Raw genomic sequence first — 20,814 nt, 5'->3', positions numbered from 1 at the left:
TACTGGAGTTTCAGCTTCAGCATCATTCCCTCCAAAGAAATCCCAGGGTTGATCTCCTTCAGAATGGACTGGTTGGATCTCCTTGCAGTCCAAGGGACTCTCAAGAGTCTTCTCCAACACCACAGTTCAAAAGCATCAATTCTTCAGCACTCAGCTTTCTTTATAGTCCAACTCTCACATCCACACATGACCACTGGAAAAACCATAGCCTTGACTAGATGGACCTTTGTTGGCAAAGTAGTATCTCTGCTTTTTAATATGCTGTCTAGGTTGGTCATAACTTTCCTTCCAAGGAGTAAGCATCTTTTAATTTCATGGCTGCAGTCACCATCTGCAGTGATTTTGGAGCCCAGAAAAATAAAGTCTGATACTGTTTCCACTGTTTCCCCATCTATTTCCCATGAAGTGATGGGACCAGATGCCATGATCTTCGTTTTCTGAATGTTGAGCTTTAAGCCAACTTTTTCACTCTCCACTTTCACTTTCATCAAGAGGCTTTTTAGTTCCTCTTCACTTTCTGCCATCAAGGTATAATTGCATGTGATAAAATGACCCATCTTAACTGTACAAATTAAGTTTCATAAATATGTTCACCCATTTAACCACCACTATAATTAAGATATTGAACATTTGCATCAGCCTCAAATGCATCAGTTTCCTGGTGCCCTTCTGTAGTCATTTCAAGTTCTTTCTAATGCATTTGTTTTATCAGAATTCATTAAATTTTTTTTGATGTGTAATGTATATTAAGTTTGAGACACAAATTACATGATCTATTATGCTAATCCCTTCTGGCAGTTCCTTCCTTCTGCTTTTTTGAATAAGTTTCTATATTTAATTGCTTCTTGTTAGAAGCAAAATCAGAGAAGGCAATGGCACCCCACTCCAGTACTCTTGCCTGGAAAATCCCATGGATGGAGGAGCCTGGTGGGCTTCAGTCCATGGGGTTGCTAAGAGTTGGACACGACTGAGCGACTTCACTTTCACTTTTCACTTCCATGCATTGGAGAAGGAAATGGCAACCCACTCCAGTATTCTTGCCTGGAGAATCCCAGGGACGGGGGAGCCTGGTGGGCTGCCGTCTATGAGGTCGCACAGAGTCGGACACGACTGAAGTGACTTAGCAGCAGCAGAAGCAAAATGTCAGCATTTCGCATCGGATTGATTCAGTTAATTTGTCTTATAGTATAAAGTTTATTTCTCTGTATAATACAAATATGTAGATATGCAATTTAGCTTCTTGGTGAAATTTTCCTGATGTTGAAAAGGAGTATTATGTTGACCGTGGGAGTGAAGGAGAATTTAGCCTTGAAATTTTAACCTTTTCTTTCTTAGATTCCTCGAAGGACCAGATTAGTGTCCTTAGCCTCTCTCCTTTGCTAGCACCGATAATTCTCAAGCGTGTATATCCTGGGAGGGAAAGTATTGAGTGGTCCAGTATTTGACATAAACCTTTTTCTTGCAGTAATGAATGCAATCATTTAATAAGAGCTGACATTATCAGTTACTTAATATTGACCAGGCACCATCCTAACCCTAATACATCCATTTAATTCTTTGAATCCCACGAGTTCTGTATTGTTATTATGATGAATATGAATCTTAGAGAAGCTAATTACAATAACTTGCCCAAAGCCCCACATAGTTAAGAATTGATGGAGCTGTTAGTGGGACTCTACACCCACAGTCTTAGCATTATTTATTTCCCTCTTGAATTTGAAACTTGCAGGCTGTGGGTTTTTGGTTAAATAATTCCTGCTATTTTATAGATTTTTCACATCTATTTCTTATTCCATCCTCAAAACATCCAGTGGGGTAGGGAAGGAAATTTGATATTTTATCCCTTTATGCAAAGGTAGGCAAACTTTCTATGAAAGGCCAGAGAGTAAATATTTTCAGCTTTGTAGACCCTGTGGTCTCACTTGCAACAACTCAGCTCTGAGGGCGTGAGAGGAAATATATAAATAGACAACATGTAAATGATTGAGAGTGGCAGCATTCCAATAAAACTTTATTTACAAAAACGGGGCAGGCTGGATTTGGCTCATGAGTTGCAGTTTGGGGACCTCTGTGGCAGTGGACTGGTCTCTTTGAGGACACTGGGGCGTGTCAGCTGGTGGGGGCGGGGGCAGAAGCAGGATTGCTAGTGCAAAGTGTTGTGCCCTGTGCACTCCCCTACCTTCTGCAGGCTGTAGCACTCAGTGCCCCCAACTAGTGCCTTTAGAATTTTCAAGTCCCATCAATAATAGTAGTGATAATAACTAGTGTTTTATCCTGGATGCTTTGTACTCTGTGCTTTTCAACGTTTCATTTAATCAGTGAACATACCAGTGAGGTGGGAAACTGAGGTAGAAGAAAGGAAAAGGCTTGCCCAAGGTCACAGAGCTAAAAGGTGGTGAAATGGATTTGAACTCAGGGAGGCTGATTCTGAGCACCTGAGCTCAAGTCTGACTCTTAACCTATCTATCCCATGTAATGGGCTTTCTCAGTTTCAAGTTACCTTTGAAGCCTTATTCTTCAGGAACTTCCCAATGGTTAAGAGATAAGATCTATATTCTATTTTAAAAACTTTTGCTTTGGAGCAGAGCTATAGGTAAGGGAATGCTAATTCTGCCATTTTTCTGTCATAGCTGGAAAATTTGAGGGTTGAATAAGATGGTGCAAGAGGTTTCTTTTTGCTTGTCCTTAGGCTGCTCTGGAGGCTCAGTTGTAGAACCACTTTAATGATCACAAAAGAAATTATTTGTTAGTATTGTGTCAGTACTGAGCTGGGTGCATTAAATACATTATCTCAGTTTAAGCCTCAAAACAGTGCTATAAATTAAGTGGTATTATTCCCATCGCATAGATGGAAAAACAGAGGTTCATCTATGAGATGTTGGGTAAGTGAATTAAATCTCCACAAGTCTTAGTTTCCTTATTTGGATATAATAATAACCGTATCTCATGGAGTCATTATGAAGATTAAATGAGTTAATGCATGTTAAGGATATAGAGCAGTGTTTGGCACTCAATAACCTTTTATTATTGTTGTTATTGTCAGAATATATTAACAGTAGTAATAGTAGAGGTAAATGTTTTTTTTTAAATTTTGTTTATTTACTTTTGCCTGTGCCGCGTCTTCGTTGCTGTGCTAGGGCTTTCTCTAGTTGGGGCAGGGAAGGCTACTCTCTAGTTGCAGCCCATGGGCTTCTCATTGTGGTGGCTTCTCTTGTAGGACATGGGCTCTAGGGTAGTGGGCTCAGTTGCGGTGCACGGGCTTAATTGCCCGTGCCATGTGGAATCTTCTCTGAGCAGGGATCAAACCCGTGTACCTTGCATTGGAAAGTGGATTTTTAGCCACTGGACTACCAGGGAAGTGCAGGTGAAATTTTTTTTTTTAAATGATTGATTGTGAATTGGAAATAAGCATCTAAATGTCTAACATAGGGGCTTCTCTAGTGGCCCAGCAATAAAGAATCCGCTTTCTAATGCAGGAGACATGAGTTGAATCTCTAATCCAGGAAGATCCCACGTGCCGTGGAGCAACTAAGCATGTGTGCCAAAACTATTGAGCCTGTGCTCTAAGCCCTGAACCACAACTACTGAGCCCACCAACGACTGAAACCCGCGCCCCACCCAGAGCCTGTGCTCGTGACAAGAGAGGCCACTGCAGTGAGAAGCTGGTGCACTGCAAGGAAGAATTTACCCTGCTTGCTGCAGCTAGAGAAAAGCCTGAGTAGCAGTGAAGACCCAGAACAGCCAAAAATAAATAAATTATATTAATAATTATATTAATTGTTTTATATTTTATTAAATTATATTAAATAAATTATATCAATAGACATCAGCAGATTGAATTTATGGTTATTTATTCATAGGAAGAAGTATCTGCTTTTTTCATTTTACTATTTATTTAATTTATTTGTCTGTGCTGAGTCTTAGTTGCATCATGTGGGATCTAGTTCCTTGACCAGGGATCGAACCCAGGTTCCCTACCATGGGAGCATAGAGTCTCAGTCACTGGACTACCAAAGAATTCCCAGCTTTGTTCATTTTAAATTAAAAATACCTCTATTTGTGATGGTTTCAAAATTAAATAGCTTGAAATGGTAAAACTCAGTCTCTTGGTTCTGTTTGTAGCTATTTGTTTTGTATGAAATTATGCTCCTGCAAAAACAGTATGCCCCAGATAGTCCTCTGTTTACTATAGCTTTGTAGGACTGGCACCAGAGGACAGGAGTGCTTGACGTATTAAGCGATTGCCAGGGTTCATTTTACAACCATAAAAATAGTAGCTGAGGACTAGTACAGGGAAGTAAAATAATTTACTAATTTTTGTTCAACAAATTCAACAGTACACCTTTGTAAAAGAACTTATGTTTTGCATATACATTCTTTATTACACACTGAACATGGCTCTACACATTTTGGGTTTATGCATGCCCATTCCTCTCCGAGGTTATATCCCAAACCGTGTGAATTCTGTAATAATGACAATTTAAAGTATTTGTTCAATGTCAATTTTGACTATATGTGATTTTCCTTTTATGTACTTGACTTAGAACTTAACCCTTACCTTAAGCTTCAACTCAACTCCATATTTATAATGAAATGCAGAAAGGAAAATATTTCCCCCTTCATAAAGTTAACTATTTCATTTTTTAAAAAACACACTTCTCTATATGTTAGTAGAAACTAAAGCAATGCTGAGCTTCCCTGGTGGCTCAGTGGGTAAAAAAATCTTTCTGCAATGCAGGAGACCTGGCTTCTGTCACTGGGATGGGAGGATCCCCTGCAGAAGGGAATGACTACCCACTCCAGGATTCTTGCCTGGAGATTTCCATGGACAAAGGAGCCTGGTGGGGTCCATGGTTGCAAAGAGTTGGACACGACTGAGCGACTAACAATTAAAGCAGTGCTGTCCAGTTCATTTGTTATTTGTGAGGGTGACATCTGGTGGTTTTTTAATTTCATGTTTTCTCTGTGCTTGGTTGTTAGAGACTCCAAAGAATCATCACGTGAACTGCTTTGCCTGGTCCTTAACACACTAGCTGGCTATTGAGGATTGAGTTAGTACAACTGATAGGACTCTGACAGCCCAGCCCTTCGTTTGAACACAGTCCCTCTGGATGCCAGCCTTCAGCAAGGAATTTTATTTTAGCATGTGTGATGGACAGTCAGCTCCCTTATTGGGGAGGATTTGTGTTGAATTCAGAGAATCTAGGCTTTTGAGTAAGGGATGGTATCTATGCCAGCCTCTCTGCTTTCCTTATGAGGAGGCTAGAGGCCTATGAGGTTGAGTGTATTAACCAAGGTCACGTTGTTGGCCAAGGTCACTGTTCCCAGTGAGCTGAGGTCTTGGGCTCTGTGCTCATAAGTTATGTTTATCGTGTTGAGTAATCCACTGAGTAGGAAGAGTCTGGGCACTGAAGAATAAGAGATGAAGGCATTTTCGGATGGGAGAAGTAAGGCAGTTAACATTTTTTTGAGTACCTATTTGCTATAAATATTTCCATATTTCAGCCTCTTTTCTCTCTTTCAAAAGAAGATGCAGAATCTTTAGTGGGAAAGAGTTCTTGAGGAAGTAGAGTTGAGGGATCCCAGCTCTGTGTCCATGAATGAGTCCACCGATTCACCCCATATCTGAGAAGTTAGTATCTTCAGGAACGGTATTTACTGAGTCTGTTTTGAGTTGGACCTTTACATGCTATTGTCTCTCTAACATCCTTCCAACCACTTGGGGAGATGGTTGGAATCCCCATTGCTAAGAGTCTGCAAAGTGCAAAAGTACTGTGTTGGGTTACCAAGTGGATTCAAAAGGAGTATGACAGCCCTTGCTTTCAGTAAGGGAGTTCTGATAGGTTCTTAGGAAAATCAGTGGAGCAGGATTCAGAAGGCTAGACCTCCCCAGGGGTGGGGTAGAGCTGAGATTGAGACCCATGTGGGTTCCACTTCCTGGCCTAAATTTATGTTTTCCACTCTCTTGCGCTGGAAATGCACTTAAGTGAATCTTTGAATAAAATCTGACTTATGAACACATGACAGTGGCTTAGTTAAAATATGCTCAGTTTATGTATGTGCTCAATGTAATCTTTCCTAATGAAGTGGCTGTCACTCCAGATTTCCTATTTTCACTATGAGATCTGCGATTTTTTTGTAAATATGAACCTTGAAAATAAAAAAGACAGGACTTATGGGGTAATATTAGAGGACTTCCCTGGCATGAGAGAAACTCGAGAATTATGTTAATACTGTACTTGGAGAATGTGTGAAATCGTTTTCAACCACAAGTGATGAGTGCTTCAAAGTTTCTCAGGCACACATTTTTCTTTTTTTTTTTCTTTTGGCAGTTGATTTTTACTATTTATATTTATCTGAAATTTAAAAACTCTAGTTTTGAATAGTGTATGAAAATCTCCAGTTTTTTGATAAGCATATCCCAGAAAGTAGATTTTATAAACCTTCTGGGCAAACGTAGAAGATAAACTCTGTGTCTGGTTCTTTGTCTGTTCTTTTTAAGAATTCTGTTCATAACCTTGGGAAGGTTGCATTTTATGCACTTGAAGGGCCCAGTGGGCACCTGGGAGTGTGAAGAATCTCTAGTATATGGGCCCCCATCACTTTCCTTCCCTCTGACTAAGAGCTCTATGGGTCAGTTGAGTTTTAATGTTAATCTTTAAAGGGGAGGTATGAGCAGAGATTGCACCCTTTAGATCCAGTACTAGGAATAAACTGAAGCTGAGGTTTACATTTGGCTCCAGAGAGTCTGGGGCATTGATGTTCCCTCCTACAATACTTATAAAGAAATGCAGCCTATAAAGTGCAACTGGAAGAGTTTAAATGCTCCAAAAGGCCATGGATGGCAGATGTGAACAGAATGAACAATTCTCCCCGACACATGAGCTCAGGACACATATATTAAAAAGTTTTTTGCATCAATTATTTTCTAAGAGTCACTTCATGGATATGTAATAAATTTGTATTTTTAGTTAATTAACCTTGATTTAGGAAAACCAATACTTTATTGAAGTAGGGAGTGATATCACTTAGGTTTATGCATTTCCCATATGATTCCTTTAAATGTACTTTTTCCTTTTACGTGTGAGAAGATTTACATCCAATATTTGAGGAGCCCTTCTGGCGTGTCACTAAGATGATAATAAAGTGTAACAACTGATGTCAGTTTGGTTTCCCATTTTGGACATCTTGATCGACCAGGGGACAATGTCATGAGGAGGAGTGTCTGTGGTTCTTAGGACCCTAATACCCACGGTTCTTAATCTCTGCACTAATCCTTTGAGTGGCTAGGGCATCCTCTTTATGGCTCATCTCCCTGAGAATAGTCCAGATGTGACCCAGAGCCAAGTGTAGAATCTGTTACTTCTCAGAGTTCTCAGCAGCTCTCGGGTTCTTTGAGTCCATGGTACCAAACACACAGCTTCATTGGTCAATAGAATGGAATGTTGGGTAAAGGCTCCGGTGGGAAGGGTCTGATGCTATGGGGTGGGGAGTGGTTCTCATTGAGGAAGAAGGTGTCAACAGAGCCCCTTCAGACCTTGTCATCCCTCCCTGAAGAACAACAGATGGATGAGAACATGGAGGCTTTGGCCCACAGTCCTATTGAAATCATTCAAATAGGAGAGGGAAAAATGGAGAAAGAGACACAGGAGGAGGATGAGAAAAAGGAAAAGGTAAGGGGAGAAAGGACAAGGCTATAGAGAAGTGATTCAACTTACTGGATTTGCAGTACCTACTTTTAATTTTTATCATGTTCCTTCCTATTCCCTCTCCCTTCTTAGAGTAATATTTACCACATATTTCTTTTCATACCCCAAAGTGAATTAAAATTCAGATGGGGAGACCTGAAAAATTTGTAAATCTATTTGGTCTCTTTGGAAATTAATAAAATATTTAAATTCCTGCATATTTTTAGTAGCATATTTGTTATCTTTAGTCTTTGCCTGTCTCCCTTAGGGCAAAAAATAATATGATTATCTTCATCATTAGCATCTCCATTATTTAAGAGTCTTAAAGAAATAAACACTTATTAAAAACTTGCTGTCACTTAAATGCACTTGCATGCATTTTTGCTACTCAGAGTGTTACAAATGAAGATGAAAATGATTTAGAAAAGCTTTAGCAGTGATGCAGCACCCCTCATTCCTTTTCCTCACTTCTCTGTTCTGTGTCCAGGATCCTCCATCCTGCTGGGGGAAGGAAGTCAGATTTCAGGCTCCCCACCCAGCAGGGAGCAGGCCCTGGAGTGGTGGGTGGCCTCTGGAAGGTTGCCCCCGGGGAATCTCTCACCTAACAAGGTTAGTCCATTTGCTGAATTGCAGAATGAAACTGCTCAAAGTAAAGACCTCTCATCTCAGGACAAGGGTTCTCAGCTAGCCAGTCTTCTAACAATTATCTGCTAATAGTTTTTGAAGTGCAGAGTACTGTGTTGGGTTATAAAGTGAATTCAGGAGTCAGATGGCTCTTGACTGCAGCCAGAGTCAAGATAGGCTCTTGAGAAAGTGAGGTTCTGTTGGAGGCAGCATGTACTTAGGAGCCAGGTGTGGCTCAAATAAACATTTATTACACTTATGCCCAAGAGTAGTGGCTCCTCAGGGTTGGCCCTAGCATAGGAGCTGGGGAGGCTGATGCAGCAGTCTTTAAGGATGGAACTAAATGCTGAGGCTTTCCGCTGAGCACATCTCTTTTGTCAGCAGTGTGAGTTTTCTTGTGTTGTTGTTGTTGTTCAGTTGCCCAGTTGTGTCTGACTCCTTGTGACCCCAGGTACTGCAGCATGCCAGGCCTCCCTGTCCCTCACCATCTCCCTGTTTGCCCAAGTTCATGTCCATTGCATTGGCCATGCCATCTGGCCATCTCATCCTCTGACGCCCTCCTCTCCTTCTGCGCTCAATCTTTCCCGGCATCAGGGACTTCTCCAAAGAGTCATCTGTTCACATCAGATCAGATCAGATCAGTCGCTCAGTCGTGTCCGACTCTTTGCGACCCCATGAATCACAGCACACCAGGCCTCCCTGTCCATCACCAACTCCCGGAGTTCACTCAGACTCACGGCCATCGAGTCAGTGATGCTATCCAGCCATCTCATCCTCTGTTGTCCCCTTTTCCTCCTGCCCCAATCCCTCCCAGCATCAGAGTCTTTTCCAATGAGTCAACTCTTGGCATGAGGTGGCCAAAATACTGGAGCTTCAGCTTCAGCATCAGTCCTTCCAGTGAATATTCAGGGTTGATCTCCCTTGAGATTGACTGGGTTGATCTCCTTGCTGTCCAAGGGACTTTCAGGAGTCTTCTCTAGCACCACAGTTCAAAGACATCAGTTCTTTGGTGATCTACCTTCTTTATGGCTCAGCTCTCACAACTGTATGTGACCACTGGGAAGACCATAGCCTAGCTTATGTGGACCTTTGTCAGCAGAGTAATGTCTCTGCTTTTCAACACACTGTCTATGTTTGTCATTGCTTTCCTGCCAAGAAGCAATCGTCTTCTGATTTCATGGCTGCAGTCATCATCTGCAATGATTTTGGAGCCCAAGAAGAGGATTTTGTCACTGCTTCCACCCTTTCCTCCTACTGTTTGCCATGTAGCAATGGGGCTAGCTGCCATGATCTTAATTTTTTTTAATATCTAGTCTTAAGCCGGCTCTTTCACTCTCCTCCTTCACCTTTAACAAAAGGCTCTTTAGCTCCTCTTTGCTTTCTGCCATTAGATTTTGGAAGACCCAGCAGTGGCCACAGGACTTAAAAAGGTCAGTCCTCATCCCAGTTCTTAAGAAGAGTGGTACCAAAGAATGTGCTAACCTGACCATCGGACAATTGCACTCATCTCCCATGCTAGTAAGGTCATGCTTGAAATCTTGCATGCTAGTCTTCAGCATTATGCAAACCAGAACTTCCAGATGTCCAAGCTGGGTTTAGAAAAGAAAGGGGAACCAGAGATCAAATTGCCAACATTTGCTGGATTATAGAGAAGGCAATGGAATTTCAGAAAAACATCTATCTCTGTTTCATCGACTATGCTAAAGCCTTTCTTGTATTACTTTCCTTAAACTGGAAGGACTCTGGATGCGTCTCTGACTGTATTTCTTTCAACTGGACCCCACATGGTGTATGGGCTTCTCAAGTGGTGCAGGGGTACAGAACCTGTCTGCCAATGCAGGGGACATAAGAGATGCGGGTTTGATCCTTGGGTTGGGAAGATACTCCTGAAGGGAAGACCATGGCAATCCACTCCAGTATTCATGCCTAGAAAATCCCATGGACAGAGGAGCCTGGTAGGCTGCAGTTCATAAGGTTACCAAGGGTCAGACATGACTGAAGTGACTTAGTAGCAGCAGCCACATGCTGCACTTACCTAGTGGTGCAAAGTTTCAGGGAGACCAACTGTTGTAATCACTCGGGAAGTGAAAACCAGCAGTGGTGAAGCACTGGGAAGTTGATGGTGAGTTTAGAGAAGCAAACACCAGAGGTAGAAAAATCTTGTTATGCTCTGTGAGAAATGCATGAAGATGTACGGATATTTAGTGTTGGATGGGAGACTGTTGACTAGCAGTTCCCTGCAGATCAGGTGCCAAACCTAGCGGTCCTGATGGGAATCCACTGAGGAAAGGAGCGGATATGACTCTCATAAAGATACAAAGTGGACATGTTGAAACTTTTATTTAACCCATCACTGAGGGAAACCAGTGAGATGGTAAACTGATTCACGGACTGTTTGTGGAACTGGGTATTTATAGACTTCAAACAAGAACAATGTTAGCTTAAGATCCCTAGGCTACAGATAAAGCTGGATAGTGTCCTACAGGGTCATAAAACTGTAATCTTTGAGGTTTCCTTACCATTCCGAAATCTGCACATTAATAAATAATCTCATAGTATCTGGCTTCTGTTCAGTTCAGTCACTCATTTGTGTCCGACTCTTTGTGACCACATGGACTGCAGCATGCCAGGCTGTCCTGTCCATCACCATCTTCCGGAGCGTATTCAAACTCATGTCCATTGAGTTGGTGATGCCATCCAACCATCTCATCCTCTGTTGTCCCCTTCTCTTCCTGCCTTCAATCTTTCCCAACATCAGAATCTTTCCCAATGAGTCAGTTCTTTGCATCAAGTGGGAGAATCAAGTATTGGAGTTTCAGCTTCAGCATCAGTCCTTCCAATGAATATTCAGGACTGATCTCCTTTAGGATGGACTGGTTAGATCTCTGTGCTGTTCAAGGGACTCTCAAAAGTGTTCTCCAACACCACAGTTCAAAAGCATCAATTCTTTGGCGCTCAGCTTTCTTTATAGTCTAGCTCTCACATCCATACATGACTCCTGGAAAAACCATATCTTTGACTAGATGGACTTTTGTTGGCAACTAATGTCTCTGCTTTTTTAATATGCTATTTAAGTTGGTCATAGCTCTTCTTCCAAGGAGCAAACATCTTTTAATTTCATGGCTGCAGTCACCATCTGCACTGATTTTGGAACCCAAAAATAGTCTCTCAGTGTTTCCACTGTTTGCCCATCTATTTGCCATGAAGGGATGGGAATGGATGCCATAATCTTCGTTTTCTGAATGTTGAGTTTTAAGCCAACTTTTTCACTCTCCTCTTTTACTTTCATCAAGAGTCTTTTTAGTTCCTCTTCACTTTCTGCCATAAGGGTGGTGTCATCTGCATATCTGAGGTTATTGATATTTCTCCTGGCAATCTTGATTCGAGCTTGTGCTTCTTCCAGCCCAGCGTTTCTCATGATGTACTCTGCATAGAAGTTAAATAAGCAGGGTGACAATATACAGACTTGACGTACTCCTTTTCCTATTTGGAACCAGTCTGTTGTTCCATGTCCAGTTCTAACTGTTGCTTCCTGACCTGCATATAGGTTTCTCAAGAGGCATGTCAGGTGGTCTGGTATTCCCATCTCTTTCAGAATTTTTCACAGTTGATTGTGATCCACACAGTCAAAGGCTTTGGCATAGTCAATAAAGCAGAAATAGATGTTTTTCTGGAACTCTCCTGCTTTTTTGATGACCCAACAGATGTTGGCGATTTGATCTCTGGTTCCTCTGCCATTTTTAAAACCAGCTTGAACATCTGGAAGTTCACTGTTCATGTACTATTGAAGCCTGGCTTGGAGAATTTTCAGCATTACTTTGCTAGTATGTGAGATGAGTGCAATTGTGTGGTAGTTTGAGCATTCTTTGGCATTGCCTTTCTTTGTGATTGGAATGATAACTGACCTTTTCCAGTCCTGTGGCCACTGCTGAGTTTTCCAAATTTGCTGGCATATTGAGTGCAGCACTTTCACAGCATCATCTTTCAGGATTTGAAATAGCTCAACTGGAATTCCATCACCTCCACTAGTTTTGTTCCTAGTGATGCTTCCTAAGGCCCACTTGACTTTGCATTCCAGGATGTCTGGGTCTAGGTGAGTGATCACACCATCGTGGATATCTGGGTCATGAAAATCTTTTTTGTATAGTTCTTTGTGTATTCTTGCCACCTCTTCTTAATATCTTCTGCTTCTGTTAGGTCCATACTATTTCTATTCTTAATTGTGCCCATCTTTGTTTTGTTTTTTTTTTATAGCACAGACTCAAAATTTATTCTGTTATAATCTCTATCAGATCAGATCAGATCGGATCGGATCAGTTGCTCAGTCGTGTTGGCTATAATTTATATTAAATAACAAATTGAAACTATTTTGTGTTAAATAAGTTGTACAATAAATGACATTTGTTCAAAGTAAAAAAAAAATCCTTCTCTAAGCTTTTATAATATTCTGAAGTATCAGATAACTTAGTCTGACAGTTTGCTGCCGCTGCTAAGTCACTTCAGTTGTATCTGACTCTGTGTGACCCCATAGACGGCAGCACACCAGGCTCCTCTGTCCATGGGATTCTCTAGGCAAGAACACTGGAGTGGGTTGCCAGTTCCTTCTCCAGTTGTGCCCATCTTTGCCTGAAATGTTCCCTTGGTATCTCTGATTTTCTTGAAGAGATCTCTAGTCTTTCCCATTCTATTGTTTTCCTCTATTTCTTTGTATTGATCACTGAGGAAGTCTTTCTTATCTCTCCTTGCTATTCTTTGGAACTCTGCATTCAAATGTGTATATCTTTCCTTTTCTCCTTTACCTTTAGCTTCTCTTCTTTTCTCAGCTATTTATAAGGCCTCCTCAGACAACCATTTTGCTTTTTTGCATTCTTTTTCTTGGGGATGATCTTGATCACTGCCTCCTGTACAGTGTCATGAACCTCTGTCCATAGTTCTTCTGGCACTCTGTCTATGAGATCTAATCCTTTGAATCTATTTGTCACTTTCATTGTATAATCAGAAGGGATTTGGTTTAGGTCGTACCTGAATGGTCTAGTGGTTTTCCCTACATTGTTCAATTTCAGTCAGAATTTGGCAATAAGGAGTTCATGATCTGAGCCACAGTCAGCTCTTGGTCTTGTTTTTGCTGAATGTATAGAGCTTCGCCATCTTTGGCTGCAAAAAATATAATCAGTTTGATTTTGATATTGACCATCTGGTGATGTCCATGTGTAGAGTCATCTCTTGTATTGTTGGAAGAGGGTGTTTGCTATGAGTGGTGTGCAGTCTTGGTAAAACTTTGTTAGCTTTTGATCTGCTTCATTCTGTACTCCAAGGCCAAATTTGTCTGTTATTCCACGTATCTCTTGACTTCTTACTTTTGCATTCCAGTCCCCTATAATGAAAAGGATATCATTTTTGCGTGTTAGTTCTAGGTGGTCTTATAGGTCTTCATAGAACTGTTCAACTTCTGCTTCTTCAGCATTACTGGTTGGGGCATAGACTTGGATTACTGTGATATTGAATGGTTTGCCTTGGAAGGGAACAGAAATCGTTCTGTTGTTTTTGAGATTGCATCCACTTACTGCATTTTGGACCCTTTTGTAGATTATGATGGCTACTCCATTTCTTCTAAGGGATTCTTGCCCACAGTAGTAGATATAAGGTCATATATCTGAGTTAAATTCACCCATTCCAGTCCATTTTAGTTCACCGATTCTAAAATGTCAATGTTCACTCTTGCCATCTCCTGTTTGACCACTTCCAATTTGCCTTGATTCACTGAACTAACATTCTAGGTTCCTATGCCATATTGCTCTTTATAGCATCAGACTTTACTTCCATCACCAGTCACATCCACAACTGGATGTTGTTTTTGCTTTGGCTCCGTCTCTTCATTCTTTCTGGAGTTATTTCTCTGATCTCCAGTAGCATATTGGGCACCTACTGACCTGGGGAGTTCATCTTTCAGTGTCCTATCTTTTTGCCTTTTCATACTGTTCATGGGGTTCTCAAGGCAAGAATACTGAAGTGGTTTGCCATTCCCTTCTCCAGTGGACCCCATTTTGTCTGTATTCTCCACCATGACCTGTCCATCTTGGGTGGCCCTACATGGCATGGCTCATAGTTTCATTGAGTTAGACAAGGCTTTGGTCCATGTGACCAGTTTAATTAATTTTCTGTGATTGTGGTTTTCATTCTGTTGGCCCTCTGATGACCCAGAGGATGGTATGGGGAGGGAGGAGGGAGGAGGGTTCAGGATGGGGAACACATGTATACCTGTGGCGGATTCATTTTGATATATGGCAAAACCAATACAATATTAGCTAAAGTTAAAAAAAAAGAAGAAGAAGCTTATGGAATCTTCCTGATGGGAGAGACTGACTGAGGGGGAAACTGGGTCTTATGGGCTGGGCTATGGTCAGTTATACTCTAATGCAATTTTCTGTTGATGGGCAGGGCTGTGTTCCCTCCTTGTTGTTTGACCTGAGGCCACACTGTGGTGGAGGTAGTGAAGATAATGGCAGCCTCCTTCAAAAGGTCCCATGCACGCACTGCTGCACTGAGTGCCCCAACCCTGCACCAGGCCACCACCGCCCCATGCCTCTGCCGGAGACTCCTAGGCGCTCACGGGCAAGTGTGGGTCAGTCTCTTATGGGGTCACTGTTCCTTTCTCCTGGTCCTGGTGTGCACAAGAGTTTGTTTGTGCCCTCTAAGAGTCTGTTCCCCTAGTCCTGGGTAAGTTCTGGTGGCTCTTTGGTGGTGTTAATGGCGACCTCCTCCAAGAGGGCTTTTACTATACCAGGTCTGCTACATCCAGACCCCCTGCCCCTGCGGCAGGTAACTGAGGACCCGTACCTCTACAGGCGATGCTCTGGCTCTAATCTGAGAGTAAATAGCCAAGTCAAACACAAGGACATCATCTGAGAGAATTCAAGAACCCTTGGGAGGATTTGTGCGACAGTCTGCAGTATTACCTCCAGAGATATGATTCCCCCTTCTCTCCTCCGCTTCTCCACTCCTGCCCAATTGCCTTAGTTCCAAGTTTTGGATGTTTTTCTTAATTAACATTAAAAAAATACTTTGAAGTTAAATCTGGAGTTGAATCTCAGTTCCTTCACTTACCAGCTGTGTAATATTGCTCAGGTAGTTACCTGTGACTGAATTTACTTGCTACAAATTGGGAGGAGCTTTGTAAAGTGCCTGACACATGTTAGGCACTCATTTAATCTTAGTTCTTCTCTTTGTGTGTCAGTGGTGTTCAACTCTTTGTGACCCCATGGACTATAGCCTCTGTCCATGGGGTTATAGCCATGGAATTCTCCAGGCAAGAGTACTGGAATGAGTAGCTTTCTCTTCTGTAGGGGATCTCCCCACCCTGGGATCCAACTGGGTCTCCTGCACTGCAGGCAGATTCTCTACCATCTGAGTCACCAGGGAAACTCCTTTTCTTTTTTTTAAGTGAAAAAAAAAATCACCTTTTGTCTGGTCTTTAGAGACAAAGTTTTCTTCCTCTTTTTATCCTTCTCTCTTGCTTTTTTTCTATTTCTCTTTCTCATTTCTAGTTTATTAGAATAATATCCTAGAACTCTGGTGGATTGTCTCTGTTATGTGGAGGCATTGTATTAAATTTTTATTATTCATCTAAATGGAAAAAATGATTTTAACATTATTTTTTAATTAAAAAATTTCCCCCAGCTTTGTGAGCTATAGTTAACCTATAACATCATGTAGGTTTAAGGTGTGCAACTTAATGATTTGATACATGACTGTATTGTGAAATGATTACCATAATAAGGTTAGTTAACACATCCATCTCACATCTCACATCATGAGAAATGCGGGGCTGGAGGAAGCACAAGCTGGAATCAAGATTGCCAGGAGAAATATCAATAACCTCAGATATGCAGATGACACCAGCCTTATGGCAGAAAGTGAAGAACTAAAGAGCCTCTTGATGAAAGTGAAAGAGGAGAGTGAAAAAGTTGGCTTAAAGCTCAACATTCAAAAAACTAAGATCATGGCATCTGGTCCCATCACTTCATGGCAAATAGATGGGGAAACTGTGGAAACAGTGTCAGACTTTATTTTTATGGGCTCCAAAATCACTGCAGATGGTGACTGCAGCCATGAAATTAAAAGATACTTATTCCTTGGAAGGAAAGTTATGACCAACCTAGACAGCATATTAAAAAGCAGAGATACTACCTTGCCAACAAAGGTCCATCTAGTCAAGGCTATGGTTTTTCCAGTGGTCATGTATGGATGTGAGAGTTGGACTATAAAGAAAGCTGAGTGCTGAAGAATTGATGCTTTTGAATTGTGGTGTTGGAGAAGACTCTTGAGAGTCCCTTGGACTGTAGGGAGATCCAACCAGTCTATCCTAAAGGAAATCAGTCCTGAATATTCATTGGAAGGACTGATATTGAAGCTGAAACTCCAATCCTTTGGCCACCTGATGCGAAGAACTGACTCATTTGAAAAGGCCCTGATGCTGGGAGGGATTAAGGGCAGGAGAAGAAGGGGATGACAGAGGATGAGATGGTTGGATGGCATCACTGACTCAATGGACATGGATTTGGGTGGACTCCGGTAGTTGGCGATGAACAGGGAGGCCTGGTGTGCTGCGGTTCATGGAGTTGCAGAGAGTCAGACACAACTGAGCGACTGAACTGAATTGAACTGAACTGAACACATCCATCATGTCACATAGTCATAATTTGTGTGTATGATGAAAATTTTCAATATCAGCTCTTTGAACAGTTTTCAAATATGCAGTGCGGTATTGTTAGCTGTGGTTTCCATGTTCTACAGTATGTTTTATTTAGAGAAACTGCTGCATATGATAGGGGCTTCACCCATGACTCAGGGGTAATGAATCTGCCAGCAATGCGGGAGACGTGGGTTCGATCACTGGGTCAGGAAGATCCCCTGGGGGAGGGCATGGCAATCCACTCTAGTATTCTTTCGGGGATAATCCCACAGACAGAGGAGCCTGATGGGTTGCAGTCCATAGGGTCATAGTCGGACATGACTGAAGCAAATGAGCACTTCAGGCACATACTGCATATGATAAAGGGAGAGGTGTTACTCAAATTAAGATGATTTCTTACTGGATATAACTTAGTGTTTCTTGTTTTGAGATGGATTGTTGCTGTTATTCAGTCACTAAGTCGTGTCCGACGCTTTGCCACTTTATGAACTGCAGCATGCCAGGATTCCCTGTCCTTCACTATCTCCTGGAGTTTGCTCAAACTCATGAGTCAGTGATGCCATCTAACCATCTCATCCTTTGTCACCCCCTACTCCTCTTGCCCTCAGTGTTCCCCAGGTTCGGGGTCTTTTCCAATGAATCAGCTCTTTGCATCACGTGGGCCAAGTACTGTAGACTGAGCTTCAGCATCAGTCCTTCCGGTGAATATCCAGGGTTGATTTCCTTAAGGATTGACTAGTTTGATCTCCTTGCTGTCCAAGGGACTTTCAAGAGTCTTCTCCAGCACCACAGTTCAAAAGCATCAATTCTTCGGTGCTCAGCCTTCTTTATGGTCTATCTCTCACATCAGTACATGACTAATGGAAAAACTATAACACTGAGATGGGTATAGGGGTATTACTTGTTTAAGTGTAAATATTAGCCTTATTTCTTTTTAAAAGGAGAGCTGGATTTCTGAGCTATCTTTCCTGAAGCCCACTCCATGTCTCTGTGCCTGCTGTGTGCTCTGTTCTGGGTTGAGGTTTGTGAGGAGGGGGTCAGGTGCACAGAAGCTCTCAGGAGCATGCTCTCTGCATCCCCCTTTCCTGGTACAGGTCGGCCTGGGTGGGGTTAACAGGAATGCTGGAGGGACCATGAGCTGGTGTCTGGCACAGGTAAATTTAATTGGTCATCACAGCTAGAATTGGGTTCCTGGAGAACCTAGTCTTTCACCTTCTCTGCAACCCTTCAGATGGTAAACTGGGCTGTGATTCAAAATGACAAGGTTGGTGATGCCAAGAGCCTCTTCAGACTTTTGATTTGGAGAAAGGAGTCTTTTCTTAGAAATTTTTATATAGGCCAGAGAAGCCTATACATTGGCTTAGGTTCTTTTGCTGGAGGGCCAGCTCCTTTTTCTTTCAGTGGCTGGTTTATGAGCTTCTGTTTTTGCTCCAGTCATTAGTCTCTGGAGACTGAGGAATAAGATGGAATTGCCCCTGACTCCACCTCCCTTACAGAGTATGGTATGAATGTAGATCAATAGATCAGGGTTCCCAGATTCTCAACTCAGTTCTGCCACTACTTAGAATGTCTCTTCTTTTTCTTTTTTACATATTTTGTTTCCTGCCTGCCTGCAGAGTCAGTATGTTGTATGTGTTTTGGTCGCTCAGTTGTGTCTGAGTCTTTTGCAACTGCATGGACTGTAGCCCACCAGGCATCTCTGTCCATGGGATTCTCCAGGCAAGAATACTGGAGTGGGTTGCCAAACCCTTCTCCAGGGTCTTACCGACCTAGGGATTGAGCCCTAGTCTCCTGCATTGCAGGCAGATTCTTTACCATCTGAGCCACCAGGGAAGCTGTAGTATGGTGTATACATTGTTCAGTATTAATAATCAAATGAGAGAAAAGCTCTTGGGTCCTCTTTCTTCATTTCTGTGTTATAGCTCTAAATGAGGTGATGTGATCACTGCCTTGATGGCCCAAGCTCAATTCATTCATTAAGCAACATCTATCTTTTGAGCAACAACTCTGTGCCAAGCCCTGGTGATTTCTATGTAGATGTGATAAATGAGAACCTGCCCTGATGGAGACAGATTGTAACCACATAAACAAATGAGATGATTAGAGATTATGATATTAAGAATGGTATTGAGAAGGAAAGAAATCAGATGATGGGAAAATATTAGTATGCTGCTATTCTTAGTAATTTTAATTTGGTTTATTAGAGGATTTGAAAATGGAAAGATGAGAGTGAGTCAGCCATAGGAAGAGTTGAGTGAAGAACATTCTAGGAAAGGGACATGCAGAGAGGCATGGGATGAGTTTGGCTTGTGCATGGAACAGAAGGACAGACTGTGGCTGAAGTGGAGTGAGTAAGGGGGCCAGTGGGCAGAGGGGTAGTCAGAGGCTGGCAGGGTCGTTTAGGGGCTTCATAGATTTTTGAGAAGGAATTTGAATTTTATTTTTATTTCAGGACTCTACCTTGTTCTTTTTGAAAATTGAAATATAGTTGATTTACAGTGTTTCAAGTTTGTATTATATAGGTTTCCCTTGTAGCTCAGTCGGTAAAGAGTCTGCATGCAATGCAAGAGACCTGGGTTTGATTCCTGGGTTGGGAAGATCCCCTGGAGAAGGAAATGGCAACTCACTCCAGTATTCTTGCCTGGAGAATCCCATGGAGCCTGGCAGGCTACAGTCTATGGGATCTCAAGAGTTGGACACGACTGAGCAACTAAGCACACACTCTTCAGTCTCACTCAACCCAGAAGCACAATGAAACAAATAACAGGACTAAGCACACAACACAAGTTTATAGCAAAGTGATTCAGTTTTATATATATATATATATATATATATATATATAGGCCTCCCCTGATGGTTCAGTGGGTTAAGAAATTGCCTTCAATGCAGGAGACACAGGAAACATGGGTTCAATTGTTTGATTAGGATGATCCATGGAGGAAGAAATGGCAGCCCACTCCAGTATTCTTGCCTGGAAAATTCCATGGACAGAGGAGCCTGGTGGGCTATAGTCCAAAGGGTCACAAAGAGTCAGACATGACTGACTAAGCACCCATATATGTGTGTGTATATATATACACACACACACACACACACACGCACACACATATATTGTGTATGTATATTCTTTTTCAGAAACCTTTTCATTATAGGTTATTATAAGATATTGAATATTTCTTATACTATACAGTAGGTCTTGGATGTTTATTAAATTTGGATTTATTCTACGTGCAGTGGAAAGGTTTTAAAAAAGTCTAAAGCAGTAGTATGATGTGAGCTTATTAAAGAAGAGAAAGAGAAGAGTAACTTCAGCTGTTATGTGAAGAATTGAATGGCAGATGTGAAGCGTGGGGGCAGGGAGGCCAGGATGGTCCTGTGTGTGGCTGTGGAAATGGTGGAAGGAATGTGAGGGAAGGAGGCTTTGAAGATTCGACTAGGTTATAGTGGGTCCCAGATAACTGGATGAGGAGCTTGGATTTGATTTTTGCAGCTATGAGGGAACTTTGTGTATGTGTAAGTTTGTGTGTGAGTGTATGTGTGTTTCTAAGTGTGTGTGTCTGTGAGTTTACGGGTGAGCTTGTGAGTGTGTGAGTCAGTGTGTATGAGTGTGGGGTGCATGTGTGGATTTGTAAGCAGATGTGAGTGTGCATGTGTGTGCAACTTTTGAACAGACCAGTGGCATAAAGAAAAGGCTGCCCTCTATGCTGTAGAGAACAGTCTGGCGGCAGGGAGACTTGCTGGGTGGGTAGTGGGGTTGGATATTACACAAAGACCCAGGGGTGCTAATGTGGCCAGCCAGGGAGAAAGACA

At 42.0% G+C, this 20,814-nt stretch overlaps 1 protein-coding gene across 1 annotated transcript in view; it reads left to right on the top strand.

The window, feature by feature from the left end:
* The window catches only part of TTC39B (tetratricopeptide repeat domain 39B), a 153,429-nt gene that overhangs the window by 26,929 nt on the left and 105,686 nt on the right, over nt 1-20,814 (top strand).

Source organism: Bison bison, unplaced genomic scaffold (genome assembly GCF_000754665.1).
Source record: "Bison bison bison isolate TAMUID 2011002044 unplaced genomic scaffold, Bison_UMD1.0 scf7180017864376, whole genome shotgun sequence".
NCBI lineage: Eukaryota > Metazoa > Chordata > Mammalia > Artiodactyla > Bovidae > Bison > Bison bison.
Note: the sequence above shows the minus strand (reverse complement) of the source record. Positions and strands in the feature narration are given on the sequence as shown.